Source organism: Alexandromys fortis, unplaced genomic scaffold (assembly GCF_014885135.2).
Source record: "Alexandromys fortis isolate MF-2015 unplaced genomic scaffold, M_Fortis_MF-2015_v1.1 scaffold_21, whole genome shotgun sequence".
NCBI lineage: Eukaryota > Metazoa > Chordata > Mammalia > Rodentia > Cricetidae > Alexandromys > Alexandromys fortis.
The window spans coordinates 14,250,800-14,274,616 of NW_026067905.1; the positions used below are offsets into that span (position 1 = coordinate 14,250,800).

A 23,817-nucleotide genomic window follows, 5' to 3' on the forward strand; every position below is an offset into this window, starting at 1 on the left:
TTTTTCCAAAGTGTTGGGTGCAAATGAACCGAGATTTAGAATGTGCTATGACTCTATTAAGTTAAAAGCAAAGCCATTGAACAGTTCCTAGTTCTTATGGATATATGAATATTAAAGGTGCCAGAGAAGGTATCCATGCTAGGGGTAGGGATTTGAATGGGGAGACTAGAAATGCAGAGAGAGAAAAAAATCCACCCTAACCTTTAGTGTTATTTCAGAGATACAAATGACACATAAAATGTCAAGGACAAATTTAAGACTTGAAATATTTCTCCATGAGTTTCAGAAGACCAAATTTGTATTTCTGAAACCCAGGGGGCTATTTTTGTTTGTTTGTTTTATAGAATTGCTTTTAAATCCTCGTTTGTGACTATCTCAAGGAGGCTATGTCTTTGTCTTTGCCACTTAGGGGTGAGCTCTCTTTACTGATCCAAGCTGTGGAGGACATGAAAGTATTGTATGCAGCCAACCAGATGGTGAAGTCCCCAGGACAGAGTCTATAGCATCTGAAACAGTGGTGGCTCAGTAGCTCGCAGTGCTGATTACCTTTGGTTGCACGGCCTTCTTAGCAGCCTTCCAGACTATAGCCCTTCTCTGGCTTTGAGGTTTATCTAAGGTTTTTCCCCTTTTAAATATCAGATCTTATCCAAGTAACGTGTTGTCATGGTATACATACATAAACAATAACGCCTGAATCTGTCCCCACAGAGAGATACATCTTTTCTGTTTCAGAAATAACTTTGTGAGCTCTGTCCAAGTGAAACCACTCTTAAAAATATATCCTGAAGCCCTACTAAGTGCTAGAGGACAGGAACCTAGGGGGCCATTCCAGTGAGATGGTCAGAATACTCTAGATTGAGCTGCAAATACACTGTGGTACACCAAGTACAATCCATTATGTAATAATAGAAATAATAGGAAATAATGAGGCCTTACATTTATAGAATGCTTTCTACTTTTCAAAAATACTTTCACACTAATCATCTCAGCATGGTTTGGCGACCACAATCTCAGGCAGCACCTGCAAGCAGGTAGATGTTCTCTTTGGAAAATGGTCTCCAGCATTGGGCTACCTAATTTTTTTTAGGTGGCGTGAGTGTGCGGGGGAAAGAGGCTATTGTCATGTGCTTCCATAGAAGGAGAAGAAGGAGCCAAGACTGAAAAGTTTCCCCTCCACCGAAGTGAAGCATTCCATCAGTGATTCCCGGCCCTTCTCATTGATTGCCCCAGGGGTGTCTGACATTCTTCAAAGGAAATTAATTGTAATTCACATCAAAATTTTAAACGCACAGATCTGCTGCTGAGCACAATGCTTCTGGGCAGGGGTGGACCAGGGGAGGTGGACTAGAAGTTGTATGTGTGTCAAAGAAGCTGCCAATCAACCACGGAACAAAAGGGAACCAAAACTCCCCCAGATTTGTAGGAGTACTTGGTCTGAATTCACACCCTGGGGTAGTCAGATGCAAAGGGGGGTGGTGGCGGCAGCGGAAAAGATGAAGTAACTTGTTGGATGACTGAAGAGACAGAAGATGCTCTGTTGGTGGCTATTCTAATGACACGCACAGCTCTGAGCATCTAGAAAAGGCAACTTCCCATTCCATGGAGGATACAATAAGTCTGTCCCACTAATGGGCAGGGAGGGTTTCTGTTTGTCACCATTATTTTTAATTGGCTAAGTATTAGTTCCTGCATTTAACATTTGTCTCTTGATATCAAGGAAATGCCATTGGATGGCTGCTAGTTTTAAGAGCATAGTAACACTGGTCATTCTCTTACTCCCATCCATAACTGGAAATGCCAGGTTTTCTCCTCATGATGTCTTGTTAATACAGATACACAATCACTGTGGACTCTGGTGCTCGGGCTGAAGGAGCATCATCCTGGAAATGGAGGAAAATCATAGAGAGCCTTAGTGTTACAGCTTCTGCTTTCCCTTCCTCCCCTGCTGGGCTGGTACAGGGCGAGAAGTGACAGGCAATGGCAAAGTTCGAGTCGAAGGCAAAGTCCTTTGTGGTTTTTGCTGATCCTACATTGTACAGTAGGAACAGGGCCAGAGGAACTGGCTGGCAAGAGAAGAGCTCTGGTTTGCAAACAGCAAGCAGTCTGGGAGAGGGTGATGTAAGTGAGGAGGGAGCTGAGAGTTGGGGGAAGCCTAATTCATCTCCTCTATCTCCCAGTGATGGAAGTTTCCATATTTGCTCATCACAGGCTGTACTGATGCAGCCAGAACATTTAGGAGCCCACATAGCTTTTGGGCTCTAACATGTAATGCCATTGATTACAGGTAGAAGCAGTTCTATGCCCATGGTCTCAGGGTTTGAAGTAGCGAGAGTTGGGCATGGGTAGAAAGGGTACAGGAGCAGAGCTGTCCATCATCTCTGTCGTGCATTTGTTCTTGAGCCTCCTCCTTCCAACTGCTATGAAATAGTTTCCCAGATTTCTCATTCCCATTGCTGGGACTCAGCACAATCTGTCACTCAGCACAGTCTGCCACTCAGCATCAGGACCCCTAAGGCCTCTTCGGATAAGACAATTCTCTGGTTTTGTGAAACCCCAGGTAGATTATGATAATGTCCTGGTTAAATACAAAGACCCTCAATGACTAGCCTTTCTATGTCCTGTCCTTGCCATTTCCTTTGTCTCCCAGAAGGTGGTGATGTTTTGGGCTAGTGGGAGCTCCATGGTGATAGTCCATCTTATGAGATATGTCTCATAGGATGGTATGAGATAGTCTTTCAGTGCCCTGGACTGTTCTAACTGTCCCATCTGTAGACTGTTCCCTCAGTTGGATCTGTTTATGCAGAACTTTTCTGTGACCACAAGAACTCTGGTCATCTTGGACTCTCTAGTTCACTGTGACTTTCCTTCTTTCCCTTAATATAGGAGGATCAGAGCAGAATGCTTACAAACGTGGTAACAGAGAGGCACAAGCTGAGATGGGCCAGCTAAGACAACAGGGGCCGCATAGCATAACAGGAAGCACCGTAGACCCTGGCCCAAGCCTGGCTCTGGCATTGCCAGCTGTTTTTACACAATCACTGCACTTCTTGAAAAAATAGTTTGCTCCTCTGCAAAATATGGAATAAAGTACAGCAATCAACCAAAGTCCCAAGTAGATACGCAGCCCAGTTCCACTGTCCTGATCTTGACCACACACCTTGTTTCTTTGTTTCTCCTTAGATTCCCATCAGAGATTTGAGGAAGAGCAGAAAATGGGTTCACATGTTCTCTAAGTATTGGAGGTGACTGGGAAGCTGCATTAAACCCACTTTGAGTCCTAATATTTTTAAACAAATATGAGAAGCTAGAGAAAATCGCAGAGGTTTTGCAGAGAGATGAGATGAACTGTTTGTGGTAGGCAGGACTATTATCTCATTGTCCAATATCAGACTGAGGAAGACCCACAGTTCTGAGAACAGATGTTCCATGGCCACAGGACAGATTCTGATTCCTGGTCCCAGACAGATGTCAACGGGAGTCACTCCAGTAAACAGAGAAGTAAGACTTGATTGCAGACCTCCCCCAAACTCCAGAACTTATTTTCTTCTCATCACATCAGAGTTTGGTTCTGTATTCAGTTTTGATGTTCTGTCTCTCATTCTGCATCTACCTCTAGTAAGTCTGCAAAATAATCTAAGTTTTTAGCACAAGGATGAGAAAAGGAACTTTTGCCGGAGATGTTCTGGGGCTAGATTTAAGAAGCTGCTTTACGTTGGGCGGTGGTGGTACACGCCTTTAATCCCAGCACTTGGGAGGCAGAGGCAGGCGCATCTCTGTGAGTTTGAGGTCAGCCTGGTCTACAAGAGCTAGTTGCAGGACAGGCCCCAAAGCTACACAGAGAAACCCTGCTTTGAAAAACAAAAACAAAATCCAAAAAAGAAGGTGTTTTACATAATATATCTTCTGGAAAACCTTCCTTTCAGACATCTTGGTCACCCCTCTCCCCATGTTTCACTTCCAGGATTGGTTCGTCCATTTTTTTTTCCCTCCCTCTTTACTTGTGACCTCTTGGTACTTCCTTCACAGTTCTAAATGATTCGTTTTTCCATCTAAGCTAGAAAGCACACCAGCCAAACAAAATCTTTCATTTATTTGAGCTGACTTCCTTGGATGTCAATCTAGTCAACATCTTCATCTATTCTAAGATGTCCCTGATGGCCACCGGTGTCACTCGACAGAGCAGGGGGTCCCCTGAAGCTAAGGAGGACTGTGCTGTAAGCCATGTGAAGAAGAGCATTAGGCGCAAGGGCTATGGTCATAGGGATAGCCAGCAGGGAGAAAGAGGAGATGCTGAAGAGAATTGTAGGCCTGGGTTGCGTCTAGAAGCAATGACTCCTAGATACTCAGCTCCAGCCCCAGGGCAGCATGAGAGGAACAGATTTGAGGTGAGAGTAGAAGAAAGGAGGACTTAGGGCGTACAATTTCTTATTTGAAAGTAGATCTTCTTTGCTATCACATTGGATTCTGTCATCCTTACCCGGCTCAAACAGATGTCTGACCCGCTCTGGCTTTGTAATCTATTGCTGCAGCCCAGCATCAGCAGGAGACAGAGGAGACATCAGTCAGCTCCAGCGCTCCCAAAGAACTGCCCCGCTTCGCCCCGCCCGTTGTGACAAGCACTTCCTGCCACACTGATTCTCCCTCTAGTCTTCAGAAACTGATTCTGCCGTTGCGGGGGCGGGGACCCCATTTCCATTATTCTAGCTGTGTTTCCTTTGTCTTCTCTTTGACAGCGATACCCACAGATTTCAGTTTCTTAGCAATTTCTTCCATCCCTGGCTTATTGGTAGCGTTCTTGTTTTTCAGTCCTACATCTAGGTGAATTCTTAAACAAAACAAGATGTGGGAATGCACCAGGGCGTGTCCCAGACTGCTCTCCCCGTCACCACTCCTACTTGCTTCATGCCTTCCCCGTCGTGCTTTGAATTCCTCAGGAACAGGAAAATTAGCTCATTCCCCCTTTGTTTCTAAGGACTAACTAACCTTTTGTATGTTCTAAGTAACTTGAGATTATTTAGCAGTGTATGGCTTTTTCTTTTGTAAATGAAAAAAAAAAACCCTACAATACAAAGTTTTCCAACTCAAGTTTTGTTCTTTTCTGTATTTTCCTTTTAAGTCTGTTCCCAAGTGCCTCTTCTGTGTTATCAAGAATTCCATCAAAGGCAAAGAAACTCTGAACACTCTAGGAAGCATAGATGTTCAAGCCATTTCCCCGGCTTGTGGCTTCAGAGTTTGGGAGGATGAAGAATGAGCGCTAAGTCTGAAGATGGGCTGATTCTTTGGCCCAGAGCACGTCTCTTATGAGTAGTGGCTCACCTTACAGCACACCTGCCATGCATTTGACCTCATATCAGGAACACGAAACAGAGGCTAGGCAATACAACCACAGAGCCCTGTCTCCTGGAACCAAAGAGAACATTCCACATTCAAGTTTAAAATGTCACATTTTTAAAAAAGTAGCACTTGGCAAATCTGGTTCTGACCAACCATCACTTGTTAAATTAATGGTCATGATGATGCAGGTCTCAAAAGGGAAGCCATCCCTGTAGGAAAAGCATCCTTGCCTATGGCTCCAGGATTTCTACTGTTCAGAAACAATCCATGGCAATCCATCTTTTGGGAGGTGATTCTTCTTACAGTCCACAGTACTGAGCACTCTGACATTCATGGAACAAAGATGAACATCGAGATGAATCACACTCTTCTTTCTGTAGGTGACTGTCACTAAGTCATCCTGAAGCCCACTGAATAGCTTAAGGTAAAATAGGGCTGCTTTTCCTAGTTGGCACATAATCTGCTCAACGCCGAGGCTGCTCTCAGATGTCTAAGACAATCTATTTTCTGTACTCAACTATGGTGGTGATAGTGGGGACTTCCAGGATAGAAGAGTATGTGTCAGGGGCCATGGTCATTGGTCTATGAAGTCACTATGGAGGCACCATCCAGTCCAGACAATGCTGTCTACATTTTGCCTCTGTCTATAATAGAGGATGGAGTAATTCTCAGCCAACGGGCCTAGGCTTACTTTGTGCCAAGTGTAGCATTCTAAGCACGTCAAAATCCAGTGGTCTAATGGATAATGCTATTATAGACGATCTAATTAATACAGCAGATCGCTGTTTCATTATGGGAACTGTGGGCTCCCATCAGCGTATGTCACTTAGAGTTACTTCCATCAGTTCCTAGTTCCTGGCGTTGGGATGGCTAATGCACTATATAAAGATTCAGAGGCATTTAAGATGATCACTCGTCATGCTGAATTAATGTGTACAGCTTCCTGGCTTGGGCTCTCTAAATCTAGAATACTTAGGACTGAAAACTAAAGATTTCTCATGGTCCGAATTCTCTTAGCTGCATCTCGTTCATTCTCTCGTAGATGGTGTCAGAGAAGATTCTACTATGGTGGGAGATGTTGTGGCATCCTAAGTGTCACTTGTCACTGGTGGCTGTGGATCTGGGGCACCTATTGGATAATTAATTATTTTATCTCCAGATACCCATGTTGATATCAATGCCCCCATCTCCAAATCATACTATTCTTAGAAGGATTCTTCTTTGGGATGCCACCTGTTGGGCCTTTTCTGAATCCCAGAATAAACTCTCCACAACTTTTTAAACAATCGGGGAGTGATGGGATGAGGCTGCACTACCAAGATTCTCAACTTCTTCCCAAACATTATACTTCATTTATCCACTTGCTCCTAGAAAGAGAAGATGTCTGGACTGGACTCAGGGTTTGAATAGCGAAAATATCTAGGTTTCTCTTAGGAGAGGTTAACTGAGTGATAAACAAGACATAAAGCCTATACATAATTTTATTTGGGGGTACTTTACCTTATAAATATAGAGCTGTACTTAAAAGGTAAACCTGTATTTTAAATAGGACAGTGTATGTGTTTTAGTATTATTGCTATTGCAAACTACTGGGCATTTAGAGGTTTCAAACCTCATAAATTTATTGTCACACAGACTTATAGCTGAACTCTGGTCTAGGTCTCACTGGACTCAAACCAAAACCTTAGAAGACTGTTTCTGCTTGAAAGCTGAGCCTCTTTCTTGCTTGTTCTAGATGTTGGCGGGATTCCTTTCTCTGTGGTTGTGGGATGTAGTCTCTGTTTTCTTGCTTGGTTAAGAGTTGTGTCCTTTTTCTAAGTTGCTACGTCATGCTTGGGAGGCGTCTTTATAGCCAGCCACAGTGGCTTGTGCGTTTTTCGTGCCGATCTGATCGTTAGAGCTCAAGTATCTAGGTTATATAATAAGATAACAAGAACCACAGTTACCCAGAACAGCCCCTTCTTTACATATCATCCCAGTGTTGGCTTTTAGCCTACCCACAGCCTCCAACTCCTAATTTGGGCATTTGGATACAGCACATCTTTGGCTGAACCTATTAAAGCTGTCACATTTAGGCTAACCCGGCCCCGTGTTCTAACTCTCAAGAAGCTACTCATTTGTTGACGAATTGCCTGAAGTTTAGAGGAAGAAGATAAATGACTTAGCTCAGGTTTTAAAAGCTAGGCAGTGGCTGAGCCAGGGTCTGAGGCCAGAAGGAAGACTGGTGCTTCTCTTCCCACCACCGTGTGCTTTTTATCCTGTAGCATCTCATTCAAGAGGCTCAGCATTAAAGTCTTCTTTGAAGAGAAACATGTCCTCCGGGTTCATGGTCTCTGCTAGAGGCCTGAGCTTGAGGTGGTTGCCAATCTCCTGTCTTCTTTCTACATCTTCTCAGTGGCAGGACCAAAAAGAACAAGAAAGACAACTGAGAAAGTAAAGGAACTGTCAGAGCATAGGCTGGGCTGAGTTTTCAGTTGCCTGAGGGTGGCTGAAGGCGAACCAGCTGCATTGTGTGTTTCAGCGAGTGTCCTCTTATCACAGCTAATTTCCCAAGGACAGCAATTTACTGTTTATTTGGACTTATAATTTTGGGGACATCAATTGTCCGGAGCCTGCAACACATCTTAGCTGGAACATCTGATGGAGAAAACCTTCTCACTTTGTGGCAGAGAAGCAAAACAGAAAGAGACCTAGCAGGGGTCTCCCACACTCACCTTCAAGGCCTTATTCCCAATGATCTAACTTCTTTCAATTAGGCCTCAACTCTTAAAGGTTCTGTCACCTCCAAGAAACACTAAGTTGGGGCTCAAACCTTTAACACACGGGCCTTTGGGAGACATTCAAGACCCAAACAAAGCATTATCCTTACTGAGTAGCCAAGGTGGACCAACAATAGGAGGGTTGTCCATGCCCCTCCCCTGTTCTCAGCTTAGTTGCTTGGGACTCTGAGGGGGAAGTTGTTCTGTGGATAGCAGCTCCTGCTGTCGTAGTTGATTATCACTGAGAGTCCTAGAGCAGCCGAGACAGCTGGGTCAGAACCGGAGGAGATCTGCAGACGGAAAGCTTCCGGGAATGTGGGCATCCTAGGAGAGAAGGTGGGGCAGATGCAACGATGGCGTGGTGTGACTGCTGGCAGGACCACGTCTGCAAAGCCATCCCTATAGTGTTTTTGCCGAGTTCTTGGTGATGTGGCTGGTTGGATCTGAATAGACTACCCAGGCTGTGGCACTTTATTTGGCAGCTGACATTTCCATGCCAGAGATATTTGGTTTGTGCTTCAATTAGAAAAATGTTGAGAGACATTCAGTTCCGTCCCTAAGAAGCCTGTCACAGTAACAACTCACGGAGGAGCTTGTTATTTCGGTTTTATATATACATATATGTGGGATCATGCATACACTTTTAAATAATGTGATCAGCTTCTGTCCTGCTTTGATGTTCTTGATTTTTCATTCCAATTTTGGTATTGCTCTGACAGCCTGACAGCCCACCATAAATTTGCCTTTGCACATTGATTAAATTGACCCTGATGTACCAGGATCACAAGCAGCTAACTTGCTTTTTGGCTCTGGCTGCTGAGGCTTTATAGTGTCTATCCTAATGTCTTATCACCCTTTGGTTCTGCAGGAAGAGTCAGAAGTGTTGTTTGAAGTGGTGTTGATTTCTTTTGTTTCTATTTAAGAGGGTGGAGGCCCAGAAGGGACCTGGGACCTCTGCCTATTGCATAATTAATTCCTACAAGACAAATCACCTTTGTGGGTACTGGCCTCCAGGTGCCTTTATTTCACTTCAGGAAGCATGGATTAAAAATCGACTTTGGTATTCCAAGACAAAAGACGACAAGCCTCTACAAAAGGCTAATGCAACAGAACGTTACCATGGATCTAAGCAGCAGGAAGGTGCAGGGTGTTGCAAGAGTACGGGAGAGGGAGCTCAGCGCCGTCTTTCCAGTGGATAACCAGGAAAACCTTCCTTATAAAAGGAACATGCGCACAAACTGGAGAGCTATGGGGAAGGAGTGAGTGAGTGAGTGAGTGTGTGTGTGTGTGTGTGTGTGTGTGTGTGTCTATGTCTGTGTGTGTCTACAGGGGTTTCAGGAAGTGAAAAAGAACCATAGCTCTGGACAGACTAGAAAGCATGGGCAAATACTCACAGGCTAGACAGATTTCAGCACACGAGAGACCTCAAAGCAGATTCTGGGTATGAATTGGAGAGATGTTAATATTATAAAATGGTGAGGGAGAAAGATTAGATTTGCAGGAACTAAAATCACTAGATAATAATACATAGACCAAGCAAAGAAGCTGGTGCTCTCGCTTCCAGGAATTACAGAGCTGCTAAGTACTTATAGACTAGCTGTCTGATTTAATTGTCTTTAGAGGAGTCTATGTTAGCTGAGTTCCAGAGAGCATCTTAGGGGAGGCAGCACCAGAGTCAGGGGCTACCCACTGCGGCAGTAATATAGGAAGTGACTTACAGACTGGGGAAAAAAACGAGAACATTAGAGGTATGTAAGAATTACCCAGGACAGGATGTGGGAAGTGACTGAATTGAGAGGATAAAGAGATGACAACCAGAAGACCCAATTTCCTAACTTGGGCGGCTGGGCAGGTTAGAGTAAAACCATTCATTGCTACAGAGATGTAATGGCAGTACAGGTTTGGCAGGGTTGGGTGAAGTGTGGTTGTGCTGAATATGAAGGGCGTTTAAGATACAAAAGACTGAATTAGAGTTGGTATCACTTATAGGGCTTGGGCTGTGATCCTGAATAATCTCTGAACAGAGAAGCCTCATTCATGCTGTTATCCACTGACTTACATGCCCCAACTAGTTTCTAGGACCTCCTAAGACCTAGAAACCAAACAATTAATGTGAACACAGAAGGAGGTCTCCAGTTTTACTTGGTTGTTATTCTTGCCATGCCAATTGAAAATTTTAGCATCTCCTCTTGAGGACAGTTAAGTGTCCTGAGGGTATCTGGAAAAAGTCAAGAGCCCTGGAGTAATAGAAGCCATGTCCAGGAGTCCTCTACTCAAGAGCCATAAGCCTAAAGATGAAAGCCAGGACATGCAACAGAGTTACTGGGAAGAAAGCATAGGGTAAGGAGAAAAAGTCCAGTGCTAAAGACTTTGAACTTGACTTTACAGCGAGTGCGAAGATGAACCATTTTAAGCAGGGCATGAGACAACAAGATCAACCCCCAGAGCTAAGGACAGCACTGAAGAAGTGTGACATGTTAGTGCCTTCCAGGGACGTGCAATCTAATTGGGGTAGACTGGTTAATCCTATCCCTTAGAAAGGCATGAGGTTTCCAAGAAGACTGATTAAGGATTAATACATACAGTAAAGGGGCCACGTCTTCCCTAGTTCAGCCTGGGGCTTTCATGGAAGAAAGATGTCCTCCAACCTGGTGGTTATGGCTTATCGAGGGCCTTAATAAATCAATTTGTATTCATCGGGATTCTCCGCAGAAAATATTGCACCTTAGATGGGACTGTAACTGACTTTTGTGTTTCTCTTTCATAGCTTAGGCTCTTGAATAAGTAGGTAGGATTTTAATAGAAGTGTTTGTGTATGGTAGTTTACAGTTTACAAAGGCCTGTGATACCTATGACCTCGTATCATTCATTTGGCATGCACATTAGAGTGTATTCAAGAGATAAGGAACTGATGATTGAGATAAATTCAAAATTAAATAATTATTATGGAGCTAGCCTTTAAAATATGGCTCTTCCACACTTCATCAATCTTTTGCCAACTGTGTTCTCTGGGCCTTTCAGGGAAGCTTTGGATTGTGGATAACAGAAAAAAATAGGAGGCATCCAGGGGACCTCCAGGAACTGTGGCAGTTCCTCAGTTCCCAGAAATTGGAATTTTCTTGAAGCCTTCCTTGGGACTGGTTCTCCCAGGAAGCAGTTGTCAGCATGCAAACCTACACTCTCCTATCTCTAGGAGGCCTGTCCCCTACTGTCTTCCGAGGATGGTTTGCATTTGTCTCCAGAACCACATTCAGATCTGTCAAGACAACTCTTCTTTCCCATTCTGATGCTGGTCCTGTGTCCTACGGTTCTTCTTCCTCTGCGGTATACCCTCGATCTCTGTGCCCAGCCCCTCCAACTATATTCCTGGTACTCCTAACATTATAGGAGTAGATATAAAATTTTACCAGCTTGGATTCTTTCCCAGTCACCCATTGTTGCTGCCCCTATGACCATTAAGAGGACAGTTTTAGTGTCTTCAGTTGTTGATGGACTTGTGTTGGACACTTTGGTGGCACTATTTTCCTGAAACCAGTGTATTTCAAGCATTTGGATAACAATGCCCTTGTCCTCAGAAATCGGGTCTTCATTAATGCAATCATTTTTTCATTAAATTATTTCCAAAAGGCTGTAGTTTGCTTTGATGTTCCAGCAAATATAAGTTAGGGCATAAAAAAAGGACCCTGAAGCCAAATAAATCATTTTAATTCCTAATTATATAGTGAAATGAAGGCTTACTACTTTTGTGGTTTCCATTTCTGAGAACTGCCTAGAAGTTTGTGACAACTTCATAGTGTGTGTAGCATGGGCCGAAGCCATTTTCCTTTTTTTAAAAAAATATTTATCAAGTACCAATTCTAGATTCTGTAATGGACACAAAGAATTTAAGAAATAATCCCTTTTCTCAAAGATTTCTTTGGAGTCTGTGGTAGTTTGAATGCAATTGGCCCCCATAATCCCAAAAGGACTGGCACTATTAGGAGGTGTGACCTTGTTGAAGAAGGCATGGCTTGTTGGAGGAAGTATGTTACTGTGGGAGCAGATTTTGAGGGTTTTTTTTCCTCAAGCTTTTCTCAAGGCGACAGACAGTCCACTTCCTGTTGCCTTATGATCAAGTCAGAACCATGTGTACCTACATACCACCATAATCCCCACCATGATGATAATGGACTGAACCTCGGAACTATAAACGAGCCACCCCAATTAAATGTTTTCCTTTATAAGAGTTGCTGTGGTTATGGTGCCTCTTGACAGGAAGAAATTTGAACTAAGACAGAATTTGGTACCAGGAGTGGGATATTTAATTTGGAGGAATTTGGACTTTGGTACTTTGGGTTAGGAAAGCAGTGGAATACTGTAAGTGCTGTTTAATGGACCATACTGGTAGGAGCATGGAAGACAGTGGTGCTGAGGATGATTTGATGAACTGTAAGGGGCTACCTCGAGAAGTTTCAGAGTAGAAAAATTTTAGTATGTTGCCTAATGATCATTCTTCTATAATTTGGTGAAAAAAGTGGCTGCTTTTTGCCCTAGTCCAAAGAGTCTGCCTGAGGCTAAAGTGAAGAGTTTTGGATTGATTCTGTTGACAAAGGAAATCTAAAAGCAGCTTAGTATAGACTCTAATTATTATGGTTATTAGTAATAATTCTAATGAAGATTTATAATGAAAAAGACCAAGCTGAGCAGGGTAAATTACAAAATGTAAATTTTGAGGAGAAAAAGCATCAGGAGGTGGAATGGAGTTAAGTCCTCTCTGTTCAACAAATGGAATAAAGGGAGTGGTGACTTCAGGGCAAGATCCCACCCAGGTGAGCTTCCAACCTGTGAAAAGGAACTAAAAAAAGCTTACTTAGAGCCAGGTGCGGTGGGGCACACCTTTCATCCCAGTGCTGCAGAAGCAGAGGCTGATGGATCTCTGAGTTTGAGGTCAGCCTGGTCTGTAGATCCAGTTTCAGGCCAGCCAAGCCTAGGCAGTGAAGGACAAAAAGCTGGTGAAGATGTTACGGAACAAAGTGGCCATGTTCCAGCCCCAGCAAACAGCAGAACATGGCAGCTTCAGCCATGCGGTTCTGAAGTTAAGGATAGAAGAAAGGGGCTATTGAATTTATCCCCAAGACTAAGGAAAGCTACTGGGGGCAGGCATGTGTCAGGGGTGTCCCCAAATAGAGGCCATTGCATGAAGCTATGAAGTTGGAACCTGAATTGCCTTGGAGAAACCAAAAGTTGGAGATGCCAGAGTCGTAAGAGAGCTGCTGACATGGTGTGGAACCAGCCCAAGAGAAAGAAGTGTGTTACGGTTAACAAAGACTTGGAGATCTGGAGAGTGTTTTGACATCAGACATGGAGATGCAGAGTTTGGAGTTTGCCCAGCTGGTTTTCAGCCTTGTTTTGGTTCAGTATTTCTTCATTATGCTCCCTTCCCTCCATTTTGGAATAGTAATGTATATCTGGTGCTATTATATGTTGGAAGTATGTAATCTGTTTTTTGATTTTGATTTTATAGGGGATCACAGTTAAGAGATTGCATGGATCTCAGAAGAGACTTTGAACTTTGGGCTTTTGAATATTGTTGTTGAGACTGTGATAGACTATGGGGACTTTTGAAGTTAGACTAAGTGCATTATGATATTTTTTTAAACTTATGGGGGCCAGGGACTGGGATGTGGCGAGTGGAGTATGAGTTTAAGTGGAGCCCCCATAAGCTCATGGGGAGTGGCACTATTAGGAGGCACAGCTTTGTTAGAGTAGATGTGGCCTTGTTGGAGGAAGTGTGTCGTAGCAGGGGGCAGGCTTTAAGGTTTCCTGTGCTCAAGATACTGCCTCTTGTCACAGTCTACTTCCTGTTGCCTTCTGATCAAGATGTAGCCAGCACCATCTCTGTCTGCATGCTACTATACTCCCTGCCTGATGATAGTGAACTAGACCTCTGAAACCATAAGCCACCCCTTCAATGACCTGTTTTCCTTATAAGAGTTGCCATGGTCATGGTGTCTTTTCACAGCAATAGAAACCCTCACTAAGACAACTTGACTGCGTGTGTTTAAGTAGTGTGAGCGGTATGGAGGATTGGATGGAGAGAGTACTGAGGATGGATTAAAGTAATTAGTCTGTTTCAAAGTTCTGGATGAGAACAGTGATGTTGTGACAGAAGCCAGGTGGTCCTTTAATGTCTTACACAGAAGTGTGAGGGTTGATGGTAGAATGACGCTGGAGACAGAGAGCAGGAAACGGACGAGTGAGAACTGCGGCGTCACTGTTCAATCAAGGCCCAGATGTGGGTACGGGTGATGATGGTGAGCTCTGGACTCAGGGGAGTTCTCAGCTAGGACAAGCTTAAGACATTTCAATTGTATATTTTTGAAACTGTTTGTTATCACCAGTAATTCTTGATTCCTTGGCCCGGACAGATGCGAGTTGTGAGAGGCATCACCCTGGAACACCTCACCTGCCGGTTCTTCCCTGTGGGACCGGAGGCTCTGAAGCCAGAGGCCTGAGTACACCTCCTTTCTCTACTGTTTATCTACTGTTGCTCAGTTGATCTGGCCTTGGTTCTCACACAGTGCAAAGGGGTTGTTTAGACCAGAAGAAAAAGAGTTTGGGACTCATTCAATAGCACTTCATTATTTTGACTCTGACTCCATTGGATCCTTAGTGGGATCTAAGTCTGAAGACTGTAGTCGTTAGCATACAGTATCCTTCTTTCTCATAAATAGTTGGCAAGCTATACTGTGTAGACTGGGAGCTACATTGTATGGTGGACAAAGGATCCTCCTCACAGAAAACCATGTTTAAGGCTCTTAACTTTTTGAAGTTTGGCTTGTACTTGAAATTCAAAACTATTGCAGCCACTCGTGGATACAAATTTCTAGAATCAAGGGGAAGACTGGCGATAAGCAGTGGAGTCAGGAATATGTTATTGCTACTCACATCTTGACAGAAAATGCGAAGATTGTAGTGCTCTGAGTTAGAAAGGTACAGATAATAAATTTAAAATAAAGATATTTGGCAGAACAGCAGCTGAGCTCTATAAGAGGTCAAATGACACCCCAATAGCAAAGCAGGGAATACAGCCCAACTCCCAATATTATGTTCCTTTCCCACAGAGTTGCTCTAAAAAATACGTGACAATTTATGGATTTGGGGAAATTCAGGAACAAATGCTTTTGTGGCATTGTGGACTGAACTCCGATATCATAGATAAATATGCTTGATCAGCAACATCCAAGAGTTCACAGTGTGAACGTATCAAGTGGGGAGAATGGGAATGTGCTCCATCCCCTCACCCCTCTGCTCCTGGTCAGCTTCCTCTACCACACACATATGTATTTTTGTACTCTGGCCTGAGGCTTTCTCAGCAGTGATTCCATGTGCACAAGGCTTTATGTTCTGTGGAGGCGGAAGAGGAAATGTAAGACACAGCCTGACCTGAGCGGATGTACTGTCTAGCTTTAAGAGAAGACGTGCAAAGTTGGGACGCTCAGTAAACATCACAAGAGAAAACAGCACAGAGATGCAAAGCACTGTATGATTAAATGTCAAATGAGGACTCTCTAGCTGTGATTCCCCCAACTGCTAACTTATGGGTTTGTGCCTCTTGATATCAACATTTTCCTGGCATGCTGTGAAATAAAAAAGTGATTATTTTATAAGTCTACATTTATATGTGTATGTGTGTGAGCATGTTTTAAAGAATTTTTAAGATTATTATCATTAAGATTATTCCTAGAAGCCCTTAAAAAGTTGGCTATATTATGTTGCCTGTTCTTGAATTTGGTTGTTCCTAAAACACAGAACTAAGAAAAGCACTCATGGACACAATGCCAGGGATCAAGGGAGGAGAAACTATTACAGAGTGGCATCCTCAGGGAAATCTCTGAAGACAAGGATGACCACTGACAAGGGCTGAGAAGGACCCGACAAACTGAGGTCATGGGAGCTTTTCTTAAGAATAATGTGAGAAGAGCTTTGGAATGAGATTAGGGGTCTGTGTAGATGGCAGGGAAATTCTGGAGGACTACTAGAAATCCATCCACCCAGTTCTTACGACAACATGAGTGGGTCTCTGATTCGCTTGAGTTAACCAAGACATGCTGCAATCAATGACCAAGCTAACATTGTCCTCCAGGTTCGGCCTTCCACATCACATGTCACTCTCATCTGGGTTTAATCTCCACATGTGACATGCAACAATGCACCTCTAGTTCTCAAACACCCCTCAGATTCTTGCCTTTCATTGCTGAGACCAGAAATCGGGAGGGAGGGTTGGGGAGGGAAAGAATGGGGAGGTTGGAGAAGGAGCAGGCTTGCATCGAGTCATCAAGAACTCCTGACCAAAAGACCACATTAGTGCTGCAGACCCATGATGGTGATATGGAAACAGAGGAGTTCAGCAGCACATGAAGGCTGGAAATTAATGTAATGAGGACAGGCAAGTGACAGAAGGCCAGGGGTTTGGGGGATAAGGTAAGAGAATGCAAGGACCCAGAGGTCATGTATTTACATGTGGGCTGGATACCCTCGCCTGCTGGATTGAGTCATGTCTTGCTATGGGTCAACAGCACATGGGTGAGGGAAAGGATCTCATATTCAGTAAAGTGTTTGATGACCTTAGGTATTTCCTTTGATCCTCAAACCCCACCCTCTGTGTGGTGGCTTCACATCCTTCCCAGATGCCTCCTTGTCTTTAGAGGAATCGAGTCTTTGTCTCCAGTGCTGAGAGGTGGTAAGGCAAAAAGAGGGAATGGACCAAGGGTATTAGTCATCCTTCCTTAGGCTTCCTCACAGGCAACTGTGAGCAGGAAATAGATATGAGCTTATTTATGTGCTGGAGTTGAGAGCTCATGCTTTGCTTACTCAGTCAGCTTCCCGCTGCCAGGAAGGTGCTAAGTTAACAGAAGTGCATAGTCCCCCCTCTCTGCATCTTTCTGCCTCTAGCCTTGGTATTCTCCAACTCCAGTGGGAGCTAATATTTACCTGAAGCACTAGCTGTGGAGCTGTGGGAGGTGACAGCTGGAGAAGACTTTCTTCTTCCTCTTCCACCGGTCTTCCCCTAGAAGGCTAAAAATGGGAAAATTGTAATTGTGATCTCGGCTGCCTGGCTGAGACTTTCAAAGTTGCTGTGAGGAGGCAAGGGGTCTTGAGATAGCTTCTCTATTGGAAGACCATCTTTGTGGGGGGTCTTGACTACACGGTTGTGCAGGGAGTGGTCCTGTGTTTTTAGTGCCTTGAGTTGTTTTCATTCTTCATTTTGGATTTCCAATTAAATCATTTATTTATCCACCCACTACCCATTCAGTCAACACATCTAGGAATAGTTAGTTTTTACCTCGGAGCTCCTGTTTTGACATGAACCCATGAAATATCAGGATCTCCTTGAGCAGTGTGAAGTCGGAGAGATTAACTCTCTGTGTAAGAACATTTTGATCAATGGGAGGTCTGAGTGAATTCTGGGTACTCTGGTGGACTGCTCTGGGGTGCGCTTATCTTTTCGCAGTGGCTCGCTGGTTCACACACCTTCTCCCAGCTTTCCTTCCTCCTCTGCTTTCTCCTCTCCCTCACTTCTGCTTCCATGTAATAGTGCACCTTAAGAAAAGCATCCCAGCCTTTGCCCCCCACTACCACTGCGTCGCTAACCCAGAGATGCAGCAACCAACTGACACTAGACAAATTTATATCATATTCTGAGAATTAAGGAAGGTTTAATCTAGGGAATGCATGATCAGTTGTACTTTTTAAAAAAGATGCCTGGAGAGTCGGGAGAGCAGGCCAAAGAGGAGCAAGTTGAGCAGTGGAAAGGCCAATGCATAGTTTAGTCAAGAGATGCGGGGTGGTCCCAATGGGAGCAGGACCTCTGGAGGTCATGAGCGTGCATGTCTGTGGTCAGGGTTAAGGCAGAGCTGCGCTGAGAAGGGTGCTGGTTTGAGGGCCGGTTGCTCTCAGTGGTGCCTCTCCTCTACATAGCAACTGGGAATTTATGTGTGGTTCAGTAGGAACCCAATTCAAATTTGCCATGGTCCCTTTTCATCTGTTGATCATAGCAAGGCTCTGCCATTGGGAACACTGCTGGGGACAACTGGAGAGCTTCATAGTGACCCCAGACTTACTCAAATTAGTGCCCCTGAAGAGGAAAATACCTAGGATCCCGCTCTTGCTTAGGGCACAGGAGTCTTTTGCCTTGACCTGTTTAATTCATTTGCTCTTAGAGTAGTATTTCATACATGGAAAGAATTACAGCTACCACTAATGAAGAGGCGTTTAGCTTAATGAGAACAGACTGGGTGATGGGTTCCGAAAGTCCCGAGTTTCAATTCCAACTCAACGAGTTCCTAGGTGTCTAGTCTTGGTCTTAGTCTCTTATTTCCAGTAAGGGGCTAATACCATCATCTTACCAGAGATCTCCTGAGAATCCAATTACGTTAGTGTGTAAAGAGCCTGATTCTTGCTCTTCTGCTCTTTTCCTGCACCCATAATTGATCAAACTGTCGAAAGGTGAAGTTCAATGGCAGCTGACTGAAGTGTTCTCAATCTTGGCCCTTGTTTAGCCGACTGCCTTCGAGGCTTAAGCCTGTGGATTCTAGAATTTATGCTGTTAAGTAACTGTGCAAAACATTCCCATGGAGTCATTCAGGAGTCTGGAATTGAGCCTGTCATTTTGAGAGACTTAGAGCAGCCCCCACCCATGCATACTATGATGGCATTTCTATGACATAGTTTGAGATAGTGTTGTTCAGACTATTGTATAGATGGAAGGTTCTAATACTTCAGGCAACTCTGTCTTCCCATCTTTCAGTCAGACTGTAGGACAGTCTCTTTTGGTGCTGTCTTCACTTACTCAAATACAAGTAACACCAGCTCCTGCAGAACAAGCATTGGTCTCTGAGGTGGCTTACGTGAACAACTGGGCCCATCTATCTCAGTTGGGGTTTCTGTTACTGTGAAGAGACACCATGGCCATGGCAACTCCTATAAAGGAAAACATTAAATTTGGGGTGGCTTACAGTTTCCGAGGTTTAGTCCATTATCATCATGGGACATGGCAGCATATAGGCGGGGATGCTGCTGGAGAGGGAGCTGAGGGTTCTACAAGTTGATCTGAGAGCAGCAGAAGGGGTCAGCCACACTGGGTGTGGCTTGCGCATACAGGAGACCTCAAAGCCCATTTTCACAGTGACACACTTCCTCCAACAAGGCCACACCCCCTAATAGTGCCACTCCCTATGGGCCAAGCATTCAAATACATGAGTCCATGGGGGCCATAAACATTCAAACCACCACAATTCTTTAGTTTATTGTAGAAGATCTAGAAGCATGTAGAAGAAAATTAAAATGACCTCTAGTCCCATAAATCATTAACTTTGAGAAATATTCTTCTAGGTTCCTCTCCGTCTGTCTACACATATACACACTCACAAACATACAACCAAATAGTTCAATATCCAAAGTGGGAGCTCTGATGTGCACATCTTGCTATGTAACTCCCTTCGCAGGTTACTAATGCATTGTGAGTGTGTCCTTTATCATTGAGTATTATTTGGCCATAAGACTTTCCATGATCGTAAACTTTCTGTTGTGTGACTGTTACGGTCTGTTAGCCGCTTCTTCATTGTCATTTGCTTAGTACAACAATAAAAAATCCTGTTTTTTAAAAACATTCAAATATCAGTCTAATAACCACTCTATAAAAACATCTTCATGAACAAGTCCGGAGATCTTATGAGGGAAGATTCTCAAAGCTGAAAATTTGGAAGCTCAGGCTGTATATGTATTTATGACTCCTGAGATAAACTCACTGATCTTCCTCAGGTATGTGTGTAGTAATTCTATTCCCACCAGCAGTAGCTAGAGTTGTCTTTTCAATTCTGGGAACCTCAATTAGTTTCTTCAGAATTCCTTCTTATCATAATTATCTTTCAAATATTTAATATGGAAAGATGGGACACCTATGTATTTACTACCAAGATTAGGTAGATAGTATTTTTCATTCTTGCTTTATCTCTTTCCCATCTTAAAGGAATAAAACATTATAAATCTAAAACTGCTATTTTCATACTATGTGCATTTTTGTAATTTTGCTGCACATATATGTATCATTAATATATATATGTATCATTAATATATATATGTGAGTTTCCTTGTGAGTTTTAAGTAAATGATACGTGGGATGTGTCTTTTTGATGCAAAGTGAACATTTACTTTAAATATTTACTGGCAGCATCGCTTGCGTACTTGGGCCATTACCTTACTCTCTGCACGATGCACTGCTGTACAGATACATTTCTGGTCCTAACTTATTCCATTTCCTCCGGTACTGGTGACACTGACTTCCCCTTTCTGTCACTACAGATAATGTTAAAAGGATTGGCCTGTCTACATTTCCTTGGGCACGGTGTGGGGTTTTCTCTACAGGAGGTTCTCACAGCACAAGTGCTGAGTTTGGGGATGCACATTTTCAGCTATGGTATCACATTGCCTTTTAGAGTGAATGGCTGCCATTGTATTCCAGCAAGTTCAGAGCTCCCATTTCCACATATTGCCAACAACTGAGATGATTATCATTATTAAAATGTGCCAGCTTGATGGGAGTGAAGTGGAATCCAATTATATATGAATTGAACTTTGTTTACTGATAGAATTGAGCAATTAATAGAAGTTAATTGGCTGTATGAATTTCTTCTAATGTGAATTAAGGATTCATATGCTTTGCTTATGCATTTCTAGAAGGTGGTCTATGTTTTTCTTATGATTTGTGAGAATTACATGTGTTCTAGACATGACGTGTAGGTGGTACTTTCTCTCCCCCACGCTTGTCTTTTCCACTCTGCCAATGGTGCTTTTTGTCATACAAGCTGTTTGTTTTAGTGGTTAATATTTATCTGCTTTTGCCATTATGAGTTTTGTTTATTGTGTCTCATTTAAAAATTCCTTCTTCACGCTGATATTAAAAAGAAGTCATTTGCATTTTTAAAAAAAAGTTTTTACAGTTTTGCTTCTCACGTTTGCCTCTTTTGTCTGGAATTAATTTTTGTGTTCAGTGTGAGGTAGGCTCTACTTTGACTCTCTCAAGCCCACCCTTTGCTTAGTCCTTTGACCAACATTTAGTGATGAGGTAATTGTTTCCTGCATTTCTGGGCATCTTATTTAGCTTATACAGGTCTGCATATCCATATAAAAATATGGTTTGGATATGTTTAGGATAAATTCTCTCTATGCCCCTGCAGATAGTCTTGGTGATGGAAACTTTGGTTATTGCTTGGCTTTTAGCATCTTCTTGTCACTCTGGTTTGATTGGGATTGAGCAGCCTTATTGGCTAATTTGGGGGAGGACTGTCATGTTTCAGCACTTAGCTTCTCCATCTCTGAATATGATTCAGTTCTTAGCTTAGAGCTTCTGTGCCATCCCTTAAAATATCTCCTCCTACTTCCCTCACAAATTTTAGTAGATTTGCTTTTAGGTGCCATATGGTTTTGCAGCTTCTACATGGCATTTGTTTGTTTGTTTATTTGTTTGAGACATGGTCTTACTATGTAGCTCTGGCTGTCCTAAAACTCACTATATAGACTAAGCTGTCTTAAGACTTATGGAAATTCACCTGCCTCTGCCTCCTGGATGCTAGGATTAAAGGTGTGCACCACCAACCTGGCAAGAATCTGCGTGGCATCTTTTAATAAGTGTATTTTCTGATTCTTTGTTGGAGATGTATTAGAACTTGTATTTTTGTACGTTGGTCTTCAGTATCCTTATAGAGCTTTCTTATTACTTGGAATGGCTTTTTAAAAAGTATGTATAAACATGTGTGTGAGAGTATGTGTGTGTGTATGAGAGAGCGGGGAGGGGGAGGGAGGAGGGATGGCAGAGGAGGACATCAAGTCCTGTCACTGAAGCTTGAGTTCTACCATCAAGTCAGAAACCCTCAGTAGTCCCCCTATCTCCACTTCCCACAATGCTGAAGTTATGGGGTGTAACCAACCATGTTTGACTTTTTACATAGGTTCTGGGGATTTGACGATCCCCATACTTGTGCAGCAAGTATCTTACCCATCGAGCTATCCGCCTAGCCGCTATTCCTTTTATAATCCATGTGCCTTTAATTTATTTTTCTTTATTTATTACATGGACTGGCATTTCAATTTCAAAAAATCTAGAGTTTTAGTGGATATCCCAGTCATGTGGTACTGAACTTGGAAAATATGTTTTGATTTCAAGTCGGGGCTCCTTCTGAGCAATACTTCACCTCTGACCACTGTGCCACTATTGTCCAGTAATTAAGCTCCATTTCGTGTGTGTACTCATACATTATATATTGATATAGATATATTTAAAACTGGTCTTCATATTTACCAGCATCTTACCTGGTCATGACATTTTTTGATGTCATTCCTTTCTTGCATTAAATATTTCCTTCTTGAGGAATATTTTATACACCTACCTGATCTGAACTGGAATGATAATCTCTTATTATTTTTTATTTATTTCAACACAAATTTTGAATAAAAGTTTAGCTGAGGGAAAAGGAAGAGGAAGGGTGAAGAATCATGACTGCTCTGGCTGCGGTGTGCAGTGGCGTAGGGAGGAAAAGCTTGACCACAGCTGCAGTCTGCCTCGCTGATAGCAGAGCTCACGCGGCGCTGTGGAGAAGATGTTGTGCACAGGATAAACAGGTAGCCAGCAACGAGGACCTGCCAATCCCAATGGAAAACTCCTATAAGGAGCCCCTTAGGAGGTGTGTCTTGTGTGAGAAACGTGTGAATTATAAGGATGTACAGCTTTTGTCCCAGTTCATCTCTCCATTTACCAGATGATTTACGGAAGGCACACAACAGGTCTTTGTGGGAAGAAACAGAAAGAAATAACGAAAGCCATCAAGAGAGCTCAGAAAATGGGGTTTATGCCAGTTACATACAAGGATCCGGCATATCTCAAAGACCCTAAAGTGTGTAACATCAGGTGCCGGTAATAAACTGTGTGAAGTTACTGCCAATAAACCTGGAAGTGAACATGTCAAAAAAAAAGTTTAGCTGAGAGTTTTTAATATGTTTTGAATATGTGTTATTTGTTTACATTCTGGCCTCTTGTTACAGTTGATCATTTAGACACTGTTTCTTATGGGTAATCTGTCTCCTGTCAGGATGCTTTTAAGATTTTTTCCTTCATTCTTTTGGATCTTTTCATAGTTTTCTTGGTTCCATATAGGTTGGATTTATTTCTATTCACCCCACTTAGAACTCACTACAATTATTGACTCCAATGATATGTATCTTTCTTTCATTATTATTGGAGAATCTGTCCTGTACTCTTCAAGTTCTATATCCCTCTCTTCTCTCCTGTCAGATATATTTTGAGTCATTTTCTGTTGTCTTTCATGCTTCATTACATTAACCAGGAATCCCTTTCTTTATCTCTTTGGGTATATGATGGGGAGTTTCCTTATTTCTCTTCCATCTTGAGTATAGAATCCTTTACGGGGCTATGAGTCCATCTGAAAACCAGATCACAGCTCTGAGTTCACTCCGATTCCCAAAGACTGTGACATCCAATATGTTAGGGAGGAAATGCAAGGAGTGAGGTCGGCTGGGACTCTCCATCTCTTGGTTACTTGGTGGCTGGTTAGGATGCCAATCCTGGGACCATGACAAATTCATTTCATTACATTGGTGGTCTCAATCAAGGGTGGTTTTATTCCCCTCAATGGATGTCTTTAAATGTCACAACTGAGGAGACGGTCCT

General features: G+C 43.0%; 1 protein-coding gene and 1 pseudogene across 7 annotated transcripts in view; both read left to right on the forward strand.

Annotated features, from left to right (window-relative positions):
- Nucleotides 1-23,817, forward strand: part of Cacna1e (calcium voltage-gated channel subunit alpha1 E) — a 425,171-nt gene that overhangs the window by 79,007 nt on the left and 322,347 nt on the right. The window lies entirely within an intron of this gene.
- Nucleotides 22,626-23,082, forward strand: LOC126497245 (28S ribosomal protein S18c, mitochondrial-like; annotated as a pseudogene).